At 48.2% G+C, this 25,805-nt stretch overlaps 2 long non-coding RNA genes across 3 annotated transcripts; both read left to right on the top strand.

Moving 5' to 3' along the window:
* Positions 1 to 6,164: 6,164 nt before the first annotated feature.
* LOC102018837 lies at positions 6,165 to 24,741 on the top strand. Of its 2 annotated transcripts, none has more exons than XR_001233834.1 (3): positions 6,165 to 7,339; positions 7,967 to 8,030; positions 24,290 to 24,741. It is a non-coding gene; the product is annotated as an uncharacterized LOC102018837 (long non-coding RNA). The 2 variants fall into 2 exon arrangements; XR_001233833.1 differs by having other exon boundaries at positions 6,175 to 7,339; positions 24,293 to 24,741.
* Positions 12,170 to 14,407, top strand: LOC106148414. Its single transcript, XR_001233835.1, has 2 exons — positions 12,170 to 13,542; positions 14,229 to 14,407. It is a non-coding gene; the product is annotated as an uncharacterized LOC106148414 (long non-coding RNA).
* Positions 24,742 to 25,805: the final 1,064 nt, after the last annotated feature.

Genomic DNA, 25,805 nt, shown 5'->3' with positions numbered 1-25,805 from the left:
TTCAAAAATCGGTTATTAAGGGTGATAGTACGAGCTGGGTAAAGGAAAACTTGAGGGAGTGGTCTGTGAGTGTACAGAAATTGGTTTCAAATGAGCATATGCTATAATGTTGATTCTTAACTTGGCCGGTGCTTTTTAAAAAATCAGTTAATATTGATGATATTGTCAGTTAAAGGGAAGTATATTTGCTAGTTGGTTATTAAAGAAGTTGAACCTTTTTGTAACCTGTGGATTTTTATAGGTGCCTAGACATTAATTATGATGATTTTGTAGTATTTTCTAATTGGGGTCCTTGAAATAGAAATGTAAACTTCAGCCCTTTAATAAATTATAAGCATTTATTTTCAGTGAGTTAAGATGGAAGTAGTACTGTAAGTAAACTCTTGTCTCAATTTTCTGTAATGCAAAACAAGGGTGTTTTCTACTATTAGTGTTGAAAAAAATTAAAACTTAGTCTCTTCAGCAAATGTTAGTACTGATATGACTTAGATGATACACATTCCTATAAATTATTCCAGGGCTCCTCAGACTTTTAAAATACATACTAATCATCTAGATTTTATTAAAATGCCAGTTATGATTCATTTCTGACAAGTTCCTAGGTAACGTCAAAGCTGCTGATATGGTAGTTTGCTTAGGGGAACAAGGGTTTATACTATCAGACTGGTTTTGGGGGATATGGGTTTTTAAAAATGTTTGTGTTTGTCTTTGCAGTACTGGGGATTGAATGTAGGGCCTTCACATTGAACTATATCCCCAGCCACCCTTCCTCTTTTTGAGACAGAGATTGACTAACTTGCCAGGGCTAGGCTCAAACTTGTGATTCACCTGCCTCAGTCCCTCAGAGTGCTGAGATTATAGGCAGGTACCACTCACTGTGCCTTGACAGGCTGTATTTTTTAAAATATATCTTCAGGGGAATCTTTTTTTTTTTAAGGATATGTGCTGTTGAAGCAAGCACTTCATTATGCTTTTGTTTTTTGTTTCGATGTTTCATTATGATGTCCATCCTGGTCTTGAATTCCTGGGCCCAAGTAGTCCTCCTATCTCAGTCACCTGAGCAGCTGGGACTACCGGTGCATGGCACCATGTGTCCAAACTTTTTTTTTTATTAGATATTTTCTTATTATCAAGTTAATGATAGTTTTATCATAAAACACTACCTCCAAGAATAGTATTTAATCTAAAGTGTATATAGTAACTACTTTTTGAGCTCTTAGTTTTTAAATTGTTGAATTATTGTTTGACCTATAAACCAGTCACATGGTACACCACACTATACAAGTGACAAGTAAGATTTTGAACTAGCTTCTTGAACACCATTTCTTGAATTTAGAGTATTCTGTTTTAGATAGGTGCTTTGTCTTGATGTCAGAACAAACACTTGAACCTTTTTTATTAGGGAATGATTATATCATCAGTTTTTCATTCGGTTCAGTTCTAGAAGTTATTGATGTATATAGCTCAGAAGATACTATTCCATATTTGCATTTTAGTCTTTAAAATCTCCTGCTAATGTAACTTTCTCTGTGAAAAACAAACTGTATGAGTCCCCTCAAGCTGTTGGAACAAAGTGACAGAAACTGGCTTCACCAGTCAAAGTTTGTTGTCTCACAGTACTGGAGGCAGGAAATCTGAGATCAAGAAGTCTCCCGGGTTGGTTCTTTCCAAGGCTGTTAGGAAGAATCTATTCCAAGCCTCCTGTCCAGCTCCTGGGGGTTTGCTGGCAATCTTTGTGTTCCTTGGCATGTAATCTCTGCCTTCATCTTCATGCGGTATTCCTCCTGTGTGCATGTGTGTGTCCAAATTTCCCCTTCTTGATAGGACAGCGTCATTTTGGATCAGAGGCCCACCCTAAACCGTATGGCCTCACTGTAACTGATTGCCTCTGCACCAACCCTATTTACAAATACTGTCTACGTTCGGAGGTACTGGAGTTTAGACTTCAACATATGCATTTTTGGAATATACAGTTGAACTATAGCACAAATCTTGAATTTTTAGCACCATAGAGATTAGTCACAGAAAAGATACAGGAGCCACTTCTTCATATTACTGTTAGAATTGCTCCTGTTTTATCTTAGTCCAGGTGAGAACACTTTTGCTCTTTAAAGTGCATTAGTTTGGATAAGCCAGTAGATGGTAGTTGAGTGTTTGGAGGACTTTGTTGCCCCAGTTTTGCCCTACTGCAGTGTGGTCTCTAATGTCACCCTGTTTGTCTTTAGGAGACGTTGATCCAGCAGCACGTGTCATTTCATTAGGTCCTGTATCTGATGTTGTGGATAGTGGAGTCCTCCAGCAATTGAATGAGAGCAGTGGACACATCTCAGCATGTCGGTCTAGAGAGTTGCGAATCTAAACCTGGAACAGGCTGGGGCCATGGGGCAGAAACACCAGCCTCTGCCAACACCGGAACAAGCCGACGCTTCCAGACAAGGCAGAAAAGGCCTTTTGTAATGGAAATCACGTGAGGGTTAATCTTCTCTTGAGAATGGCAGTCAAGAAATGAGATGGTTCACTTGACTACAGAGCAGCTACACCAAGAAGAACGCCAGTGCGATGACTGAGCCAGAGAAGAAACAGTTGCGATGGTAATGGTATGGGGGAAATGAACTTGAGTTTTAAACTTGATTTGAGTTACAGTGTCTCTGAATTGAATATCCCATGTTGGAAGAAGACATATTTGGGGGCTCCAGGACTATAGTAGAAAAGTATAGAGCAAGCAGTAAAATCTTCTAGTAAAAACTTACATGCAGGACAACAAAATGATGAAAGATACCCAAATACCAGATAATCCACCAGGAAGGCTTTTGTTTAGGAATTTTTTCCAAGGGGAACAAGAGATGAAGGAGAAAAATCTGTTTTATACATCAGTCAGTGATACAAAATTGCCTATTTGAGTGAAAGAAAAATGTGAAGATTGTTAGTATACAGAGAGCGTTGAGTCAGGTGGCTTGTAGAAGTCTGAAACCAGCCTAACAACAGGGATATAGTTGAGCCCATTGTAAGTATCATGAAAACAAAACGTGCCGGTCAGCATGTCACAGAAAACAAACGAAGGACAACAAGAAGTAGATCGGAATATTTTGTTGACCTTCATGGGTTTACAGCCTCTGTCTCTAAACAAAATACAGAAACAAGTAGAGCTTTTGTTTTGCTTTTGTTTTTGTTTTATTTTGTTTTCCCCCCACTGAATAGAAATGAGGGTTCTTAGTCTGTTTCTGACAATCTGTTCATTTATTAGAATAGTTGTCTTTCGTTTGCTTTCCAGTAGGCATAGTGAATTTAGTTAAAGGGCACATCTGTATGCTACAACTTGATTACATCTTTTTTTCTAGCTATTTTGCATTTTTCTTTTACCATGTTTCAGTTTCTGCATGTAGATTTAAATAAAAACAAAATTTGTAAAATTGTAACATTTCACTTGGAAATGCTGCCCAATCTTCACCAGCTTCAGAAATCTGACCTTTGCCGACGCTGCAATAAAGTGTTGTAATTTAGATTTGTTGTGGTTTCGTTTTTTGCTTGGGATTCTGGAAAACTGTTGAATGGGTCAGTCAGTGTCTTTCAGGGTGATGTTTGTACTTAAAATATTCTCAGAGACCATTTCTTTACATTTTACTATTAGTGTTGCTTTCATTTTTAGCATTCAATGTTGTCTTGACCTTATTTGTCTGAGTTAAAATAAAAGTTTTTAAAGTAGAATTAGCACAGAATATGGTGACACAGTATGGTTTAGCCTGAGGCAACACACAAGGTTTCACTAAAGTATATTCAAGCAGAGTTAGTAAAAGCCCTGTAAGGTGGGCAAGTCGCAAAAAGAGCCACAGAATCACTACTTTACTTTTTTTTCCCAGTGTTAATCCTAAAACTGATTTACACAATCATACCGAGTTACAGTAATCATTCTTGCTAAAATTCAGCTAATAGTCACTATAATTTGAAAAGAATTACGGTATATTTTTAATTTTAAAAGTTTTAAAACTTCGCTTAAGAAATCCTGTTATCTAGCCTTTGCTACTGTATTCATCACTAACCTGTATATTGTTACTTACTATTGTCTTGTTAGGGAAAATGTTTTTTAAGTTTTTATCCTCTTCATGTTATTGCTAGATTTAAAGTTATTGCAGAGAGCTGGAGATAATTTTAAATTTACCCTTCATAATACATGCAGTGAGCAACACAGAGGACGTGTAAAAGGAGCCCTGGGGTGGTGACTCACTTGCGTTGACCTTTCATCTTGAAAGATGAAAGTGAGCAGGTGTTACATGTTTGGGGAACAATAAAGTATACAAATAGGATTTTTTGCCACATTGCAACTTCATTTGGCTATGTTACTGGAATAAAGATAAGATAAAGTTTATACCACCCCCAGAAAGTTTGCCTATTCTTTTAAGAGGGCTAGGAGAGCCGAAATTCGGAAAATCCTGTGACTCCCATAACTTGGTCAATCTTTTGGGCTTGCTTTTTCCCTTTGTTGTCTGCCAAAGATAAGTAGGTGCTCACAAGTCTGTCAGACTTCTTGCATGCATCTGTGATCCCTCCTTGATGTCTGATGAGCTGAGAAGGCCTGTGGGCAGCATAAGGATTTAAAGGTAAGTCCTTACCTTTTCCTAAGAGCTGTGTGGGCCTTAGGTTTTCTGACTTCACAGCTGGCCTTTACAAACTTGACCAATTTAAAACCAACCAGGGAAGTTACAGGTAGTACACAGTGACAAGAAAGGAAAACTTGGTGGAAGGGCAGGGGGTGGGGGATGATGAGACAAAAACACAAGAGAAACACCCCTTGGAGCAAAACTCAAGAAATCCAGAAGGTATTAACCCTAGCATATGGAGATAGGTACTGGGGGGAACACTCATTCTACAGATGAAGAATCGTCCTGAGAGGTGCAATGGCTTTATCTGCACCTTTCATTACAGTAAGTTTCAGCATTTTTTATGTGTAACAGAAATAACCTCTCCATAGGAAGGAAGTCATCCCAGGGTGGTGAAGCCAACAGTACAAAAAGTTAGACTCCAGGTTTCCTGACAACTGCAACTACATAGGAAATGTTTATAAGGTTTGTTGGGAAAAACCTAAGATATGTAAAGGTTGAGGTGAAAGATCTACAGTGTTCCTCCAAAATGGTTTATTATATTTTCAAGGGTTAATTCTCAACCATAGAGAGAGCTTCCAATGTGTTATTCAGTTGCAAATGAAAGAGACCTAGTTTAAATCTGCATAAATGCAGAGGAAATTGTAAAGATCCTAAAGTATGAAACCAAGCACAGTAATTATTGGGCTTTAGGCAGAACGAGTGCAGTCAAAGCCCTCAGAAACATTCTCCACTCCTCACCTTTACATTTATTATGGTAGTCAGCTCCATTCCCCATAACAAAGTACTACAGACTGGGTGGCTTAACCTCAGGAGGTAGGATGCCCAAGATGGAGGTATCAGTGAGGCCAGTCCCTGTACTTGGCGACAGCGGCCCTTTGCTGTGTCCTAAGGTGGCCTTTTCTTTGTGCACAGCATCCTACCCACTTAGAAGAACACTGGGCCTTTTTCTTTTTTTTAAGGGCACCAGTCTTACCTAAATTACTTGGCATAAGGACTTTAGCATATGAATATGAGGGGCAGGATTGTAGGAGTCGCTGTTTGGTCCATTCGTGACATACCCCATAAACTTGTGCTGACATCTGCTGAGCTTGTTTGTGTTTGTTCTCTTGCACAGGTGTGGAGGCTGACTTGCTGGACTCTCCCACCAGGGCTGAGTGTTCTGGGCGCTGCTGGCCAGGCTGCCTCCAGTGTCTGTCTTTGGACCAGTGGTCTGATGCCAGGAGCTTCAGGAACTGCCCAAGGGGGGCTCCTTCCTACATTAATTCAAAACTCGATGCGAGGCTTCCACATAGCTGTAAGTGTAATTAGTTCTCAAGTTTTTTTTTAAATCTGTGACTTCTAAACATTTTCCCACTATTTGTGACTGGGCCTGGCATTTTAGATTAACATTCAGACCAGTGCTCTTCTTGTTTTGAATGAAAATAAAATAGAGGAGAATCAACTTAAAATAAATTCCCTAAAGAATACTATAAATCACATTTTTGGCATTCTTAATTTAAATAAATTCTTCTTTTAATCTTTGAAAGTTCAAAGGATGTTCGGTCACGTGTTCATTAGACATGCTTCTTTCTGGAGGACTAACAAAATTGTTGTAATTATTCAAATATTTCTTTCCTTGGAAGATGTTCTTATATAGTTTTGGGGGAAAACCCATGTGCATGTATTATGTAAGTAGTAAATAGTTTTACTATTTCTTTGGCTTCTTTTCTGACATTGAAAAATTTTGTTTTCAGATTGTATGGTCAGTTTAATGTTAAATTCATGGATTCTAACACTCATGTACTTGGAGATCGTGGAAAGACAAAGTTTCATTTGCTAAACGTTTATTGATCTCATTCGATATACCCGGCACTGCTGTAGGCCCTAGAGATACAGAAGTGGAGGGAAAGTTCCTGTTCCGAGGAAACTAACATTCCAGCGGAGACACAGACAAGAAGTCCTGGGCGGGGCAGTGCAGTGTAGTAAGGTTATCCGTGACGTGCTCAGCACAGCACTTGGCATGTAGGAACTGTTGGTTTAGGGGTTGCTGCTACTACACATTTGCCTGTGGTGTTTCCTCAGCCAGAAGACGCTCTCCTTTCCTACCCAGCTTAACTAGCCTTTCAGCCATCACCTCTTTTAGGAAACCTGGCTTTCCGTCCCTCCTTGAAATTTGACTTTAGGGCTGCGCCCCTTGAGCAAAGATGCCAGTCTGCCTGCCTCCTCACGGGGTCGGGGGTGGGGGGCTTAAAAGAAGGCTGTCACTCAACTTCGGTTGTGCAAGTAAGACAAGCACAGCCCTGCACAGGAGTATAAGATGAGGAACGGGCCTCCCTGAGACAGGTGGACAAGTGCTTTTTGCCTCCTGGATAGGTATTTGAGAGAATCTGGTCTGTTGCAAGGAGTGGGCACAGCCATGTCCCAAAGCATGTTCCCTCCTTTGTTTGGAAGAAGACTTACGCCTGACCTCAGGATGGCCTCTCCCTGCTCTTAGTCTGGTGTGGCCAGTTAGCTCAGGAATTTGGCAAGTGGAGGCAGGTCCACTGGTGTATTTTCCCGTTACCTGACTCTGGGTGGAGCGTAGCTACTTAGAGCCTGCAGGGGTCAATACTGGCAAGAAATGTCTTCTCTGGACCTAAAGGCAGAACAGCTGCTAGTGCTGTGAACTACTGACTTTATCTGCAAGGGGAACAGGAGGGTTTCACAGATACTTGCTAAGCGGAATCACTCATCTGGAGCCTGTTTTCAGTAGAAGTCCACAGGTAAGAAATACTTAAATTCTTTCTACATTCAGAGGAGCAATAGAAGGTCTAGGCTGGCCATAGTTCACCCACTGACTAAGAGTGCTAAGATGTGTACTTAGCACTAGCTGTAGCACTTCCTACCGTTATCACTTGGATAATTTTTTACCTCTAACCTCAATTTTCTCATCTATAACATGGGGTTATAGGTTTGTATGAGGAGTTAGTGGCATAATGGACATGAGCATCATCTCAGCACAGAGTAAGTGCTCTAGCGGGGTTGGTAGAGCTGTGGAATTACTGCCTCCGTATCTGTGTGCCTGTTACGCTGCCATGTGCACAGTGAGCCACGCAGGCCCTGTCCCTGACGGTCTCATAAATCCTCTTGTGTGCAGAGTCAACGTCAAGTTCAGACCTAGCAGCCAAACTCACACTTAATTCCAACACTGTATTGCCCATGGAAGAACGTGCCTGAACAGTGGTGGAAGTGCCAGTCCTCGGGTGAAGCTGGGCTGGGCCGAGTTCTGGTCCTTGCCAAGTAGAGAATGTTATCTCCCTGGAGCTCACTGGATACTTAAATTAACCATAAACCTCTTATTTTCTCATTAGATGTTTTTAATTTTGTTTCCTCTGTTCCTCTTCCCTCAGAATGCCCAGATATGAACAGGCTGTTGGGTCAGGTCAGCTCAGGAGTTCTTCGAGATGCACCATGGTAAGGGTTGAGACTGACATGGGTGTCCTTGAAACCCCACGGGCTAGAGGCTTTTTCTTTCAGGAAACAGAGTAGGTCGGGGAAAGACTTAGAGTAATCTTGGGACTGAGAAGGGATTGGCAAAGAATAAGAAGTGAAGAGAGCAAAACAGGAAGCAGTTTTAGAATAAACAGAATTATTCCTTAATTTAATCAGTTTGACCACCCATTTGTTCGCCTAGTACGAGAGGATGTGGAGGCTCTGTGAGCCAGTGTTTACCGTGTTATGCGGACAGTGTGTTAAAAATGGAAACTGAGGAGTGGCTCTCATCCTTAGCGATTTGTACCCTGGCTCAAAGCCGTGTCTGAAGTGTGCATCCTGGTCCCGCAGTACTGTGCCGGTTGGCCGCTTTCCATCACTGACCGCTTTCCGTCACTCCACTGTAGTGGAAGAGGTGCTAGCTCTGGAGTTAAGGCTGGACTTGAATTCTGGCCCTGCTACTTCCTAGATAAGGTGTTTTTTTGGTTGTTTTTTTGTTTTTAACCGGAGGCTCTTTTTACTTTTTGTACAGTGAGAATAAAATTCTGATTGTCCCAGTAGATTGTGAAAATGGAATGCAAAGAATTTTCTCAGTACTTACTACGGGTTAGGTGGAAGTTGCAGTGAGGGCTGGGAAAGACCCGCCTCTGGAGCTTACACTCTAGAGGGAGCAACACACACGCAATAGTGCAGACTCCCAGTCAGAGGTGAGTTACAACAGATGCTGTCCCACACTGCCCAGCCTGCCTTTGCCAAAGGGCTTGTTCTGGGAGTTGTGCGGAATATGCTTGGGAAGTGGCCTTTGGTTGCCAGTCCTGAGACAGGTGGCCAGGGAGGTTCCATGCACTGATCGAGGCAGGGCCGTCATGGCCTAGCTGGCCTTGCCCAAGACAGGGCAACTCTGAAGGGCTCTTCTAACCACAGGGCTCCTGGGGTCTGTCACTGTCCTCACTGGTTAACTGCCTGAGGCTCCTGTGTAAGAGTCCTCCCCTTGGAGAAAGGGCTGAGCCAAGAGCTGAACTGTAAGGAGTGCCTGTGGACAAGGCTGCACATTGCAGGTGACGTGGTCAGAGAGCAGAACAAGGATGGCTGTCAGAGGAGCCTGGAGAAACCAGAGCCCAGGGAGACAGAAGGGGAGAAGAGGACGAGCAGCCGGCCCGCGTCAGAGCAGACTTCTGAGCCAGAGGGGGAGATGGGAATTCTGTTTAACACACGGGATCCATTTGATCTGACTTTAGAGGGCTGCGCTGCTGACTAGTGGAAAGCAAGCTAGCCTGAACATGGAATGAGGAAAAGCTGCGAGGGGAGCTATGGCCAGAACCCGGCCTTGACAGTGGACAGAGGAGACAGTCAAGATACGCTCTCCAAACAGAGTTGGAGGCCTTGATGGATTAGATGTTGCAGGTGGAGTGCAGGGACTCAGGGTTCCTGGCTGAGTGGTGAGGGTGGAGGCAGAAGGGGGCATGGAAAGTTCCCAGGGGTGTGGTTCACTGAGAGGGGAGCACACAGCAGCTTCCCACTTCCGTTTATGTAGTTTGCGTAGCCTGGCACTGTGCCTGATGCTTTTACAGGCTGACAGGAAAAACAGGCATTGTTGGGTGAGCCTGCTTTCTGGAGACCTCCTCGCTGTAGGTGGGCAGGCAGAGGTCTTGCCAGAGAGCCAAAGGGATTGATTGTGCGTCCTGGGAAAGGCAAAGGAGACACGTGGGGGCGGGGGTGGAGGAGGGCAGGGTGCTTCTCTGGAATTACTGTTCCATGTGCCACTTGTACAGCCGAGGCCCTGCCTATCCTCTTGGAACCCCTGAGCCTCGGCCTGGGGCTTGAGGAGTGAGAACGGTCCCTGTAGGGACAGAAACGGCAAGAGAAAGGGCTGACTGTAAGCTGATGCCTCTGTGTTCTGCCTGACCTGGATTTTCCTTTCCTTTTAATTTGACTTGTGTGTTTGCTGTACATGTGCTTTGCATTGTTCCTGCAGGAAGATCAGGAGATCCAAGTGGCCCTTGCTGGCAGTGTCCATGCATCACACAGCTGGGTCAGGCGGGACTCCCCACCCCAGCCTGCTGTTGTCCCTCCCACACGTCTGGACCTCACTCAGCAATCTCAGGCTGTCCAAGCTTAGGGAGCTGGCCTTTGTCATTGATTGTGCTTATGGTAACAAGAACAAGTCTACTCTTTGTGCAGACCTAAATCCAAAGATTTTTTGCTTTTTTTTCCTTAAAAGTTTTATGTTGTATGTTGAGTCCATGACCCTTTTAATTTTTGTATCAAATGTGAGGTTTAGGTATTCATAGGTTTTTCCAGCGCCAAGAGAAGTAAAGCAGAATAAAATGCCCTTATTGTGGGCATGGAGCAGACCACAAGGAAAGACAGAAAGAGATGTGGAACTTCTGAGGGTCTTCTGTGGGGTCCAAAGTTAAATAGCCCCAGGCTGGAGGCCGGTTTAGGAGGTGGACAGCCTGACACGGCAGACCAGGATTGGGTGGGAGCGTGGGAAAAGGGAACAGGATATTACAAAAAAGGAAGTAGGAAATCGTAATTGGACTCAGCGGAAGAAGGATGGGGCTTAGCACGTGGCCTCTAGTGGCTAGCGCCATATTGGCTGGACGCCATAGTGACTCAGCAGGAATTACAGCGGGGCAAGAAACCAGTCAGGTATAATACAGTTTTGTGCCTGTGGATGTCCATTTGCTCCAGCACTGTTTGTTAGAAAGCTCCTCTTCCTCTGCTGAACTACTTTTGCACCTTTGTAAAAGTTAGTTGGTGCTGGGCACATGCCTGTAACCCCAGCTCTCAAGAGGCCGAACAGGAAGATGGCGAGTTCAGGGCCCGATTTGGGCTACATTGGGAGTTCAGTAGCCTGGACTACTTGGAAAGAAAATTCTATCTCAGAAAGCAAACACTGTGCTGTGTCTGCATTCTTTATTCTGTCCCAGTGACTCCTGTGTCTGTTCTCCAGACACCAGGCTGTCCTGATTGCTGTCATACACAGTAAGCTCCAGTAACAGTGATTGCTCCCGCTGTGTTCTTCTTTGTTAGGCTTGTCCTAACTAATCCAGTTCCTTTGTCTTTCCTTATATATTTTAGAGTAAATTATGTCTACAAATATCTTGTTGGGATTTTAGTAACAATTGCATTAATATAATTATTTTTGCCGTGCGAGTGACCAAACTCAGAATGTGCATGCTAGGTATATTCTCTCCCAGTGAGCTGTACCCCTAACATTTTTGATGCTATTATGAATGGAATTATTTTCTCAATTCCATTTTCAAATTGTTCATTAGTAATAGAAATGAAATTGATATTTTTATATTGACTCGTATCTTGCAGCTTTACTGAGTTGTTTAATTAGACCAGGTAGCTTTGTAGTTTCGTTAGGATTTTCTTCTTACCATATTGTGTCATTTGTAATAAGAGTTGGTTTCACTTGTTGCTTTCCAATCTGGATGTTTCTTTTCTTTTTCTTACTTGATTGCACTGGGTAGAATGTCTAGTACAGTGATCAGCAGATGTGGTAGGAGTATATATTCCTGTCTTGTTCCTGATCTGAGAAGAAAAGCATTCCCTTTTTGCCTTGCAATATAAACAGAAAACCACATACCCACCAAGGGCTGGGATCCTGAGAAAGGGGATGTTGGATGAGAGAGGTCTGGGAAGACTTTCCCGGAAGGATTTGGGAGTACAGGCCTACCCAGGCAGGAAGTTTGTGAGTTCGTCCTTACAGTCTGCTACCAGAATTGGCCTATAAAAAGGGTGGATTTCGGGCTGCTGCCAGCAGTGTGGCTTTTCTGTGTGTCCTCTGGTGAAGTAGATCTATTCTCTTCCCACTGTACATACAGGAAGGGTGGCCACACAGCCCCCAGGCTCCTGTGCCATCCCCAGGCTGCATCCTCTTCCTCATCACTCTGGAGTGGGCCTGGCTGGCAGCAGCCAGACTGAGATGCTTTCTGCCACCCACCCACAGGAAGAAAGCTGGGGCAGAGAACCTGGAACACTTGGCCAGGGTGCCTGATGCAGCTGCTGCCAGGGACCTGCAGATGGTCTCAAGTTAAAAACCTGACCTTCATTTCCTTCTTCCAGCAACCGTTCACTTGTTCAATGCATTTGAGCAGCATAGGTACGTGCAGACCAGCTGGCAAGGCATAGCATAGCGTGACATCTACCAGTAGGGTCCTCATTCACCAGACATTTGTCATTTACACTAGAGGGGTGAATTTCAGAAATATTTTAGGGGAAAATGTGAGCTCTGGGATAAAAGAGGCAGAAGCCAAGATAGGCTGGGAAAGGGTTTGAGAGTCTGCATTTCTGACATGCTCCTATGTTGGAAGGTCACGCTATGAATAACCAGGCCCTAGAGAACATCTGATGTGATTTGGCTGGGGAATAGTGGTAGAGAAGAGCTGGAAAAGTAGGCAGAGGCCAGGTTCCAGGCCGAGGAGTTTGAACTGTATTTGGCAGGCAACACACCACCTCTGAAGGTATTTGGGTCATGAAGTGAGCCAGCCCTGACTTAGGAAAATTAGCTAGAAATCACTCAGAGGAAAGGCTGGAGCAAGAGCGACTAGAAACACAGTGATGTGTCATCCACCCACCCACCTAGCCATCTGCCTACCCATCATACACATTTGCTAGATACATATTCCAGGAAAAATGATGAAGGGAAGCCAGTCTTCCGCCAGAGGGATCCCAAGCCTGAGCCCATATTATGTCTACAGGGTTGCATAGTGGTGTGGACAACTAGCACACCTAAGGGCATGAGGCTCCCTGCAGGAGGGGACCCTTGAGACCTGTCAGAGAACAGTGAGAGTTGTTAGGGTGAGAAGGGTCCAGTTAGAGGGAGCTACTTGAGCTAAGGGTGGAGGCAGAGAAGGCCAGAGAGGTGTACTAGTCAGGGTGCCGGCTCACAAACAAGAGAGCTGGTTCTGATTACATCAGTGTATCGGTAGCCCCTAGAATTGACCCAGAGCTTGGAGAACCAGCTTAGGCAGGAGCCCAAGGTCCTGCCCTGTTCCCTTCTCACTGAGGAATATCTCCAAGAGGGCAGGATGTGGCCAGCCAAGATGATAATGTCCACCATCAGCAGCAGTCATAACTACTAGAATCTGGCACACTTGGCACACAGCCCTGTGTGAGGTGCTTCACACAGATCGTCACCTGGCCTCCTCCCTGTAATACTAGAAGAAGGACCTCCGCAGTAAGGCTGGGGAAGCTACGGCTTAAGGAGGATCAGAAACTTGCCCAGGGTCACCCAGCTGCCAAGTGCTGGAGGTGCAGTTGAAGCTGAGTCTGTTGAACTTGCAGACCCAGAAGAGTGAGCTGGAAGCGGGGTGGGGCAGGGCCGGGCCCGCAGGAGTGCGAGGACTGGGGAGACACAGTAGCAGTGTGATCTCCAGGGTCTCTGATAGCCACTGCCTCCACCAGAGAGGGAAAGACAAGAGTGCTTGGTGGGAAGGACTGTGGCCTGCGGCTGACGGAGAAGCAGGACGGCCAAGAGCAGGTACCTGCATACCCTGGAGACATCAGGTGTCAGCCTTCTGGGAGGCAGAGATGAGAGAAAGGTCAGGGTCCGCAAGCCAGAGGCTGGAGTTCAGAGCCTGGTGGATCCCTGGAGGGGGTGGGAGTCAGGACTCAGCTGTCACTTCATGTCATCACTGGGAGGTGGGCTGCGTTTATCCTTGGTGGGTACTTCAGGCCCACAGATACAGCCAGCAAGGGTTTTGTTAGTTTTTGTCTTTTTGAGGCAGGGTCTCGCTATACAGTTCAGGCTGGCCTTGAGCTCACTTTGTAGCCCAGGCTGATACCGAACTTGAAACAGTCCTCCTGCCTTAGCCTCCTAAGTGCTGGGATTACAGGTGAGCATCATCACGCCCAGCCCAGCAGGGATTTAGAAGACAAAAGTGCTTGGCGGAGATGGCCAGGACTTGGGATAGGGGGCAGGGCAGGGCAGGGCATTCAGGGACAGAAGAGGCCGCCCAGGGCACACACCTCCGCATACACACACTGTCTCTCAGCTCTCTTCCACCTGTGTGGTTGCAGTGCGTCCCCTAAAGTTAATGTGTTGGGACCTTAATTCCTCAGGGGGGTGGTGTTGGGAGGTGGGGCCTAGTGGGAGCTGTTCAGGTCCTGGGATGGAGGCCTTGTACAGGTTAATCCTTTTCTCACAAGAGTGGGTTCGCCCTGCAGCACTGGACCAGTTACCGGAGGAGCAGATTTTTATAAAGCAAGGCTTCCTGCCACATACCCACCTCCCTTATGTTTTCACCAGGAGATGAAGATGAGCCGGCATACAACCTCTGCTGCTGCCATGCTGATAGACTCTTAGCCCCTGAGCTGTGAACTAAAATAAACTTCTTTCCTTGTAAGTTCTCTAGTCTCAAGTACTTCGTTATGGTAAAAACTAAACACTAAAAGCAGGTACGATGGTGTCAGCGTCTGATGTGGCCAAGGCAGAATCCTGGGCAACAGCGAGACCCCGTCTCAAAGAAAAAAATGTTTCTCTGTCTCTGTCACCCCACCTCTCAGGTCTGAGTTAGAGCCCTTTGTGAAAGAAGGGATGTGAGTTGATTGAAAGGTGGTAAACTACAAAAGTAGAAGCTGGTTGCGAGGCCTGAGATTAGAAAGGAGAGCTCCGGCTGAGACTCGGAGAGGCTGGGATTTGCAGGCTTCCCCGTAGGAGGTCCGGCTGTTTCCCTGACTCACAGGTGGAAGTGGTCAGTGCACGGCACAGCGGGCTCACCTTTCCCTCTGACCAGCGCACAGCACAGCGGGCCTGGCAGAGCAGGGCGCAGGGTCAGGGCTGGTCTGTGGGCTGCTGTATAAAGCACAGGCTGGGCCGGAAGTACGGGCACTGTTCTCTGAGGCTGAGTCCAAGACGAGGGGGTCAGCAGAGCTGGGCCCAGGAAGAACTTCCCCTCGGCTTGCAGAGGGCTGCCCTCTTGCGTGCTCATGTGGTCTTCTGGGAGTAGGCGCACTCGGGGAGCCCTGTGGTTCTCTTCCTCTTAGGAGGGTGCCAGTCCTGTCTGATTAGGGTTAGGTCACCCTGCTTACCTCATTCAATCACCTTCTTTAAGGCCGCATCTTCAGGACAGTCACATTGGGGTTTAAGTCTCAAAAACTCATTGGGGAAGACAGTTTCTCCTCTAACAAGGTCCCGTAGTTGAGCCCTTCTATCAGTGGAAGAACCAAGCCTCAGAGAGGTTACAGGATTGCTCAAGGTCACGCCTCTGGCCTGTAGCCCAGCCAGAACTGGAAAGACAGTGGCTTCTGACCGTACCGTGTGTGGTGAGGTGTGCCTAGGAGTGTCCTTGAGGAGCAAGCCTGTGTTTACCTGAGAGGAGCAGGGGCGGGGGCAGGCCCACCCTGAAGTCAGTGCTTGGCTGGGCGGCCGGGAAGACTTCCCGTGTGAGAAGGCCGTGAGTCACTGGAATGTCGACAAAGGCAGCTGCGGGGTTTCTTCTGACATTGGCAGAGTTTGGCAGTTTGGGAATGGGCCTCCTGAGTGTCATGAGTGCTTAAAGGTTTCTGTAAACTTAAATTTCTACGCAGGGATTAGGAAACTACTGAACTGCAGCCTGCTGAAAGTAGAAAGTCTTGCCAGGAGGAAAGAGGCCTGGGAAAAAGTCTCTCCATGCGTATCTGTGGCTCAAGGGCTCAGCCTTGTTGGGGGAGGGCAGGGACTGGGCAAGAGCTGTTTGCCCTGGCTGGGTAATGCAGATAAGTTGCCCTTTCTGTTTGTATTTGCAGACTTGGGGTGGTGGGTGGGGTGAGGGCAAAGTTTTGGCGGGCAGGGTCAGGCCCAGAGCAGGCAGGAGGGGCTGTGGGCAGCAGGCAAGGCAGGTCCAGGCCTGCGTTTGTTGGGCAGTTCCTGAGGGCTGGCGGGGAGGGAGGAGAGCCTGAGCCGAGCTGAGGGGGCCAGCACTGTTGCAGGAGGCCGTCTCTCTGTCCTGTGCTCATTCAGATTTCTCTATAGCACACCCTTGGCTGCTTGGGACTGATTTAGGGCAGAAAGACTTCCTTTTCTGAGAAAATGATGTTTTTATTAAAAATATTTTTATCCGCTGGGTGCAGTGACACCAGTATCCCAGCAGTCAGGAGCTGAAGCAGGAGGATTGCAAATTCAAGGCCCATCTGAGCTATATAATGAGAGTCTTAAAAAAAAAATGCAGAAGGAGAGGAGAGGATGAGGCAGAAGAAGAGGTATCAAGAAAAGTACTTTTATCCAAAAAATTCAAGAAAAAATGGTTAGCAGAAAGATGAGCTTAGGCGGGCCTTTTTAGTGCCACACATGCCGTTTTTAGGAAAAGGAGCCTGTGGAAGCCGCCTGGCTTGTCCGTGCCGCAGTGGCTGCTGTGCTCCTGATTGTGGCCGTGCATAACTGGGTTGCAGAACAGGGTCTTTAAAGAACTCACATACAAATGTAACAGTAAGTTGGCTTGCTCTTGTTGTGGCCTCTGTTCAGTGTCTCTGGCTCAGCGTAACAGAGCCATCAGCCCCTTCAGAAAAGGAGGAAGGAGGTAAGTGAAGGTGTCGTAGGACAGCCATCTGCTGCTGTGGGTCCCTTACCCCATTCCTGTCCCGCACAGCTAAAAGATACACAATCCCCACTGGGGATACAGCTCAGCAGCACAGCCCCTGCCTGGCAAACACAAGGTTGTGAGTTTGATTCCCGGTACAAAAAAAAAACAAGATGCACCATCTTTAGAAAAGATGACAAAGAGCTTTTTACAAAAAGGAGTTCTCCTAGGACTTTTAGGTGGAGAGAAATCATGCTGTCTGGAATTCCACACTCCACCAAATCACATCTTCAGGAAAGCTTCACCCAGCTGGCCTTGGTGCATGTGTATAACCCCAGCACTTGGGAGGCTGAGGCAGGAGAATTTCTGCAAATTTGAGGCCAGCCTAAACTACATAGACCCTCTCTAAAAAACAAAAAAAAAACCCTTCACTCTATCTGATGAGGCCCCATGAAAGCATCATAGCACAGGAGAGCTGGAGGGGCCCTGGCCGTCCCTGCTTTCAGGGATGGGGAAGAGAAAGCATATCATACAATGGCCAGGGGACCCAAGTGTGATGCAGTGTTTTTTGTTTGATTGTTTGCAGTACTGGGGATTGAATCCAGGGCCTTTGCACTGAGCTACATCTCCAATCCTTTTTTAAAAGTTTTTATTTTTAAATAAGTGCACATTAAGTCCCTCAGCCTCCCAGGGCGATGGGACTCTATGCGTGTGCCTCGGGGTCCGGGCAGTCTTGATTTCAAACGCTCACTCCTGCTCCTACCGGAGCAGCTTCTGGTTAGAGACTGCTGCTTTGGGAAGTACGGCCAGTACCTGACCTTCCTTACATGGGCCTTGACTTACCCGAGCCGTGAGAACACCTGGGAAGCGAGGGCTCTGCAGAAGGCAGCCCCTGTCCTCCAGGGTGGCCTTGTGAACCTGGGGTCTGGGTGGGTGCTCTAGGAGTGTGTGGTCGCTCCCGAGCCCCGGGTCCTCGCGCCTCACATCCGCTGCCTGACTCTGTTCTCAGGGCCCGAAGGGAAAGATCCTCATCTGCTCTAGCTGCTCTTGGGTGTTCTTCTACCGACGCCTCTCCGGGGCAGGAGGCTGGGTGATGCCACTGACCTGGCCACTGGCCTTGGACGTGTGCGTCCTCAGCCTGCGTAACACGCTGTGTGCTTTAGCTGCTGCACGGCACGCAGGGCCCCCTCACCCCACCTGCAGCCCCTGGGTCCAGGTGGGGTGTCAGGGGAGCTGGTTCGTGTCCTGTTTCTGTCACTTGCTGTCTCTGTGACCGTGGACAAGAGATTCCACCTTCTAACCTTCAGCCCACACGTCCTTCACTAGAGATAGCAATGGGCCTGCTTCACAAGTTTGTCATGAGAACAGATTAAGGGAAGCCCCATAAAACCCCAGCCAATTGCTGGGGTCCAAACGTTCAGTGCCTCATTCCTGTTCAGTCAGTCCTGAGCCCCTGGCCAGCACCCGCTCCTGCATCGCCCATCCCGGGACGTAATCACGACACAGTCACAGGTCTTTGGTTTTCCTTGACACTGAAAACGGTGAGCCTACATCGAACAGGCCATTTGGGTGCTAAGTACTGATGTCTCGGCCTAGCCCCGGTCTCCCCAACCATGGGCGGCGAAAGGCTTAAATAAAAGATAGTAGTATGACTGGGGGGCTCCAGGAAGGTCAGAACTCTCGGGAGTAAAGGCTGTCTGGGAACTGAGGTAAGGAACTTCCCCAGACAGCCTGTATATCTTCCATAAAACTGGGGGGATGCAGGGAGAGGTGGACATGAAAGCCCAAAGCCCTCGAAAATTACCAGGCCCCTGAGAAAAAAGGCAGTAAATTTTGCCAGTTAAGAGAATGGTTTGGTCTCAGGGTTGGCAACCCTGCCCTCAGCGGCCTCCGCCACGGTCCCCTTGACTTCAGAGCGCTGTGCATGTGCTGTTTTCCAGCCCAGCCAGAGGTCCCTGTGCCCAGCAGCTTAACCCTGAGAGCCCCTCTCCAACAGCCAAGAGGCTGGAGACCTTGTCAGATTGAGTCGTGGGGCCTTGGCTTTGGTTCGTCTTACCTTAGGAGCGCCGTTTTCCCCAGATGATAAATGCAGCCTGAGTGAGTGGACTCCATGCCTACTCCCTTAGCAAACTCAGACAACACGGCACTGACGAGGCGCAGCCAGGCCCCTGGGCCCACAGCTATCCTAAGACGAATGGTTCTTGAGATCTTGGCAACTAACTACAGGCTGCACTCATCTCAGACAAACCTTGGTCAGGTCCCGCTCCCAGATACCCACAGGGCCCCATAAGGCCTGCTGACAGCAGAGAGCCTTGGGCATCACCTCTGGGCCCTGGGCTGGGTGTGAGGTTCCCAAAGTCACAAGGCCAAGAGCTTGCTGTCATTTTTGACCTGACCTGTGTCACCTTGGGTGAGCCTGGCCACTCATCGGAGGGCCACCTTCAAGGGGGGAGGCAGTCCTGAGGCAGCCCTGAGGCAGCCCTGAGGGCTGCCACGTGGTGAGGAGCCAGAGGTAGCTGGAGACTGGCAGAGGAGAAGGAAGACCTGGGCAGCAGAGGAAGCGTCTCAGGCTGATAATCGCGGTGGCATGAACTCCGCCAGGTCCCAGCAGGGGCTCTGCTCCCTGGGACTTCACCCCGTGCCAGGAATGCAGTCCTCTCCTGGCGAGGGATAGGAATGGAATGTTCTGGGGCCAGCAGGTGTGTGCTCAGTGATGTCAGAGGACCAGGGCTGGCTGGGGGCCAGACTCTCAGAGGTCAGGGTGAGTTTCAGCTTCTCTCCCTCCCCTTCATCTCCTCTGCTGCTCTTTTATCCCTTTTCTTTTCTGAGACAGTCTTGCGGTGTTGCCCAGGCTGACCTCAGACTCGCCGTCTTCCTGCCTCAGCCTGCCGGTAGCTGGGATTAGGCTGCTCCTGCTGTTCCTCTTCATCTGGTCCTCCTCTTCGTCTTCTCTTTTCTTTTTCCTTCCTTTTAAAACTTTTTCCTTAGGAAAAGGTATATTTATTTATTTATTTTTTTGGTTTTTCTCCAGTACCAGGAACCAAACTCACGACCTTCCACTTGCCAGGCAGGTGCTTTACCACTGAGCTAAATCCCCAGCCCCAGGAAAAGGTATATTTAGATTATAGTGTAAACAACTAAGCTCTTCGGGGCCTTCCTCCTCTCTGTCCTTTAACAAGCTTGACACGGCCTTGATCCTAGGCTTCTGAAACTGGGATCACAAATCCCAGGGGTCACTTGGTGATGCGCCAGGGGGGTAAACAGGGCCATAGGATAACAGAGCTTGTTTCTGGAACATGTTTATTCAATGATGAGAAAGCATTATTAGTTGAAACAAATATAATCATGCCATTGAGAAGAAAGAAGCTGCATGAATTTTAAAGACAAGGTCCTCTCTGCATATAACAGCTAAATCCATCCTCAAGGCTGAGAGGAGCACAGTTCCCACAAAACTGCTCCAGATGACTGCTGTAGAAGCATCCTGGCATCACACAACCACCACAGAGGTCTGTTTTCCCCAGTACTGGGGGTCAGATGCAGACACCAATGAGCTACCTCCCTACCCCCTAGGTAATTTATAATCTTAACTGACAGATGATGGGTTGATAATGATGTAAGACTTACGTGTTTTTCCAAGGTTAGGATTTCTATCAGTATTGACCCATGTTACCCATTCTGAGCCCAGGGGAGGGCAAAGGGCATTCACAGGAATGTTCTGCCTCCTGAGCATTTGTTTGTTTAAAGGCTTCGGAGTTTTAAGACATGCCAACAGACTGAACCAGGCATAAAGATGAGAAATCCCAGGGGAGCCGGGCGTGGTGGCGCACGCCTGTAATCCTAACACTTGGGAGGCTGAGGCAGGAGGCTGAGGCAGGAGGATCGTTGTGAGTTGAACACGAGCCTGGGCTACAAAGTGAACTCAAGGCTAGCCTGAACTGCATAGTGAGACCCTGTCTCAAAAAGACCAAAAAAAAGAGAAATCCCAGGGGAAAAATATTAGGGAAGAGTTTGTGCTACAAGGAAAATTAAACCTTTCAAGAGAGAGTAAAAATATTAAAAAACAAGAGTGCTCAGACACTGGAGAGACGTCAAGTGGGCCAGGCACAGAGGCTGCTAGGAAGTGGAGGCTGCAGTCGGTGCTGTCAGGACCCCCGTTGTGACCTGGACGCTGCGCTGACCCTGGTTCCAGTCCTCATCTACACCCCGGTTTGCTCCAGCACACCGCTCACATTTGAAAGGAGGAAAGTCTGTGGTGTCCAGCCAGCTCAGAGTCTAAAGACACTGTCACAAATGTTAGACAGAGTCTGCCTAAAACTTACATTTGCTCTGACAACTCCGTACTACTCTTACAACACCAAATATTAGGTAGGTGGATGCTACAAGATTGAGATGGTGTGTGACTAGATAAAAGGTGTGTGTGTGTTTTGTGAAGCGTGTCTGCCTATCTCACTGCACACAGGGTCCTCGTTCCCGGAGGTGGGACAGTGACCTAGTCAGGTCCATAGCGTGACTGTCCATCATTCTTTGGAGTTCCCCTGCCTTCTCCTTAAGCCTGTGGTACCCTGTGTGCCACCCAGAGCGTTCCATGCAGTGGCCCCAGATGCCTGAGGGCATGGTGTCCTTGTGATGCCAGGAGAGCTTCCTGGGTCACCAGCTGCCAGAGCCTTTGATCTTGGCATACAACGTGGTGCCCTTCCTCTGCCCTTTAGCTGGCTCGCGCTCTGGCAGTCATGGTGGGTCACAGCAGAAGGGGCAGGCAAGGTCCTCCTGCGGCACACACTTCTCTGGATGGAGCAACAGTGTGACCCCCTAGGGTGCGGAGTGGGCCCGTATTTGTCGCCCTGCTGGAGAGAACAAAGCTAAGGCCCAGGAAAGCGGAGAGAACAAGCAAGTAAACCGGAAGCAAAAACAAGACATGCTAGACCGGATACTTTCTACAGCTATCCATGCGAAGCCTTTCTACCCATCGTGCCCTGCCCCGTGGGGTAGAGCAGCCTCCTGCGTGTATGCGTGAGGCTCGGCGAGACTGACTTGCTACGTGCCACTCCTTCCTCACCAGTCCCATCTCAGGGGCACAGTTACCTCCGTTTTACACATGAGAGACCAAGACGTGGAGATGCCAGGTTTCTCACTGGTAGTCAGAAGCTAATAAACACCAACAGGTCTGGAACCTGGAAATTCTGATCTGGAACCCGTGGATTTACCATCCTTTCCGACAGTCCGGGCTCAGAGCGATCAACCGGGCTTCTACACACTCCGCTCCGCTGAGGCTACCAATGCTCCTGTCAAGGCCAAACAGCCCTTCCATGGGGATGATCTAAATTGGCAAGGCCGAAAAAGAACCCGGGGTGCAGCTGGCCGTCAGTGTACCCCAGTTGCTCTTGGGACCACGCTGATGGGTGAGGATTTGTTTTCCCTGCCTCCTGCCCGCATGCTGGCTCAGGCTGCTGTCTGTAGCCTGGACTGTTTCTGCCTCCTCAGCGGAAGACTTCTGCCTGAAGTCTTGGCCAAGGGAGGCTTGGTTCTCCCGGGGGCCCCTTCCTCCCTCTCAAGGAGCATGCTCTCTAGCACTTCCTGGCCAGACTGAGAAGGTAAGGTCTCAGTGTGCAGAAGGAAGTGTCCAGAAGCTTTGTACCCTGACGGTAGAGCAGGGTGCTGGGGGCCAAACCTCCAGCAGGAAAGGATGTACACTAGACAGCAGACATTGTTAATGTCAGAGGAGATTCCTGAGAGGCCAGCGAGACGGAGCTGTGTGTTCTGGCTCAGGCCCGGCATGCACCTCTGGGCCAGGAAAATTGGCTCAGAGCCACATATGCCAGGACTACAGAAAGCGGGAGCCCTGTGAATTCTGAACAGCTGCAATCCACTGCCCCTGCAGCAGGCTTTGCTGGTTGGTGCCGGGGTGCATGCCCCCTCACAATACTGAGCTTGCTAAGTCCTCAGCCTGCCCTCAGCCAGCTGTGGAAGGTGTGAGCTCTGGTGAACGGCGGCGTGTGGGTAAGGGCGAGCAGCGTGTGAGGTCTGGGTCCCACCTTTACAAGGAAGGAGCGCCCCCTTGCCTTTTCCCTGTGCCTCTGTCCTCTGGGCGGGGAAAGGAAGCGTGCGAGCAGAAACTGGAGGACCTGTCGGGGCACAAGATAAAAGCACATTTGGAGGGTGGTGCCATTCCTCTGCCCTCAGAGGTTAGGGTGAGTTTTTAACCCTGTTTGGAGGGTGGCAGGCAAATAGGTAAGGGCTCCTGATCCCTGAGGGTTGTGGGGCTTCCATCCCGGCTCCGTGTCCCGTTTGAGCTTTTATATGACAGAGATGTGGGTTTCTGTTTTTATCCAGTACTGTTTGGGTTTCTGTCACTGTGGGCAGGATGATACCACACTACTGCATCTCAAAGGTCAGCTGAGTTCCCCGATACCTTCCCTTTGGGTGTGATGGCTTCACAGTCCCCGGTGTGTGTGACACACCAGGCACTAGGGGCTCTACCGTGCCAGACCTCATCGTCCCGGCATCCCAGGGAATAAATTTTGGGGTGAATTTGTAGGAAAACAGAAGGCCATTCCCGGCAGCCTCCTTCCCTGCAAGCGTGTGCCTGCTCCCACACAGGAGCTTTTGATCAGTGCTTCTAAAAACTGGGACCAGTTCTGACTCTGGCTCATTCCAGCTGAGGTTCTGTTGGTCAAAAAAAAAAAAAACAAAACACCTGGTAGGAGAGGAAGAGCCCACTGGGCAGGCAGCAGAGATCATCCTGTGTTTCAGACATGGCGGTACCAGGCAAGGAGAGGCTCTGCACCGATCTCTCCACATGCAAAAACAAGCAGGAGCTGCCCTCTACAAGGCCGTGTCCTGTGATTTGTCACCACAGGAGACTGGGAAACTTCATTCAAGTCCGATTGTATTTTCTAAAGATGACTGCCATTCTGATCTGACTTGTAGTGTGACTAAAAGGGAAAAAATAAGCAAATGAACAGCAACAACAAAACCAGACACCCTCCTGCTTCTGAGGAGGAGGAGCGTCTAAGAACTGGTGTCACTTCTGGCTCCCAGTTGACGGCGAGGCCCAGCCCTAGAAGCAGCTTGCCCATTCCCAGTGTCAGACAAGCCGGGAGACCTCAGCAAACTTCCTTACCCCTCATTTGCAATGATGAGCTTGGCATTCTGGCACCTGGCTTCGTCCGGGCTGTGCCGTAGCGAGGACAAGTTGGTCTCTGGGGGCTTGGCCTCTCCAGCCACAGACAAGCACGTTCTGTAGGCTTCAGGGGCAAGGCCAGGAGCAAAGCAGACCAGCTTCTCTCCGACACACCTGTATTTCTGCTGCTTTCCACACAATGGATGCCCTTACGTTCTGTCTCCTCAGCGTCTCTGAGCAAGAGACTCTTTCCGCTGAAATAAATCTGTTGCTTCTCCTTTCGTAAGTGTATGTGTATCTCTCCTAGAGAGAGAAGTTCTTCTCCAGTACTCTTCAGCCACGGTGACAAATATCAGGAGTGGCATCAATCCAAGGACGACTAGAGGTCACCAAGCGGGTGTCCTGGAGACGTACTTTTTGTATGAGTTTGTGGTGGCCTCTTGCACACTCGTGTTTCTGGCAGTCTTTTGTGATTGTCACTGGGGCAGCCACGTGTGAAACCCTTCTGTAGCCGCCTGGCTTCACTGACTTTCTGTTGTTGCTGTTTTTAGAGGTGGCATGAGGGACCCCTTTTTGAGTTTAACAACTTTGCGTTTCTTTCGTGGTAACAGCAGGGTCCATCGTGGAAACATACTGCATGTAGTCATCACGTTCCTGTATCTCCGCCCTCCAGGAGAATTCTCCGGTCTTTCGCTGACCTGCAGGTCTCACTCCTGACGCGTGTTGCAGGGTCAGTGTTCGCAGCAGCCCCTCGGCCTGGGTTTTCGGTGTCCCTCCCTTGGACGCAGGAGCTGACCCTGTGAGGGGAGCGTCGAGGAGGAGACGCTGCGCTCTTACGGCCTCCGTCAGCGGCGAGCGAGTCCCGTCCTCTCGTCCCTGTGTCCGCAAGCCTTGGTCGTGGGAGCACCTGCCCGCCTTCTCCGTGGGAAGTTACTTCTCCTTTATAATTATTAAGTCTTTTGTGGGAAATAGCTTGAAACTTTGTAAATATCACATTACTCATCAAATAAGTAATTAAAGTTAATAATTATAAATATAATTACGAATATAGCTATGACTATAATTAGTATCTGTTTGGCCTCGTGTGGTTTTCTGTTTTACTTAATGAGTTGTAATGGGTTACAATCTATTACCATTACATTGTTTAATTTATTTATTTATTTAGTTATCCTTAGCAATAATTGGAGATTGAACCCAGAGCCTTTATACTAGCTATGTCCCCAGCACCCCCCCCCTTTTTTTTTGACACAAGGTATAACAGAGTGGCTAAGTTTCCCAGGCTAGGCTTGAATTTGTGATCCTCCTGCCTCAGCCTCCCTGTGTGCTGGGATTAAAGGCCTGTGCCACCCACCATGCTTTATTTGAGACAGGTTCTGGCTGTGTAGCTTGAGGCTGGCCTCAAACTTACCATTCTCCTGCCTCAGCCTCCTGTCTTAGCTCCCTCAGCTGGAATATTGGCATGTGCCACCCTGCCTGACCTATATTGCTTATTTTATACTCAAACTACGCCAGCAGCTTTGTTCAGTGGAGGCCCTTCAAACTGGCTTCTTTGTCCTTTTGACATGCTTCCTTTACTCTTAAAGTATTTCCTAACTTTCTTTTTTGGTTTTTTGTCTGTTTGTTTGTTTTGTCTTGTTTTGTTTGAAACTCGTTATCCATTTCAGGTTGGCCTTGAACTCATAGTGATCCTTCTGCCTCAGCTTCCTGCATGCTGGAATTACAGGCATGCACCACCACACCCAGCTGACTCTCACACACAAAAATATGTCCTAGGCTCACCTCGGAGTCTCCCTGGCTGAGTTCTGGAGTCTTTTGTGGAGAATGAATGGTATCCAGAAGTCAGTGTCTGTTTGCCGTGTTCCCCATGAGTACTGGGGTGTCACTGCCTTCGGGCCCCCGGTAGACTGAGCTCGGCGCCGTGCGTCTGTCCACGTGTACATGCAGAGTAGACATTCGCATCAGTATTTACTTCTACATCCACTTGTGTAGGCTGAAAACTTCCAGTTCACATCAGCCTCCAATTCCAGCCCTGATCAAAGGGTCCCTCCTTTCCACGTTTGTAACCCCCCCAGATAGGGAGTTGTCTTTCATACAGTGATCAAAATATACACCAAATGCTTAAAAATT

Source organism: Chinchilla lanigera, unplaced genomic scaffold, assembly GCF_000276665.1.
Source record: "Chinchilla lanigera isolate Chin_1 unplaced genomic scaffold, ChiLan1.0 scaffold00020, whole genome shotgun sequence".
Classification (NCBI taxonomy): domain Eukaryota; kingdom Metazoa; phylum Chordata; class Mammalia; order Rodentia; family Chinchillidae; genus Chinchilla; species Chinchilla lanigera.
Note: the sequence above shows the minus strand (reverse complement) of the source record. Positions and strands in the feature narration are given on the sequence as shown.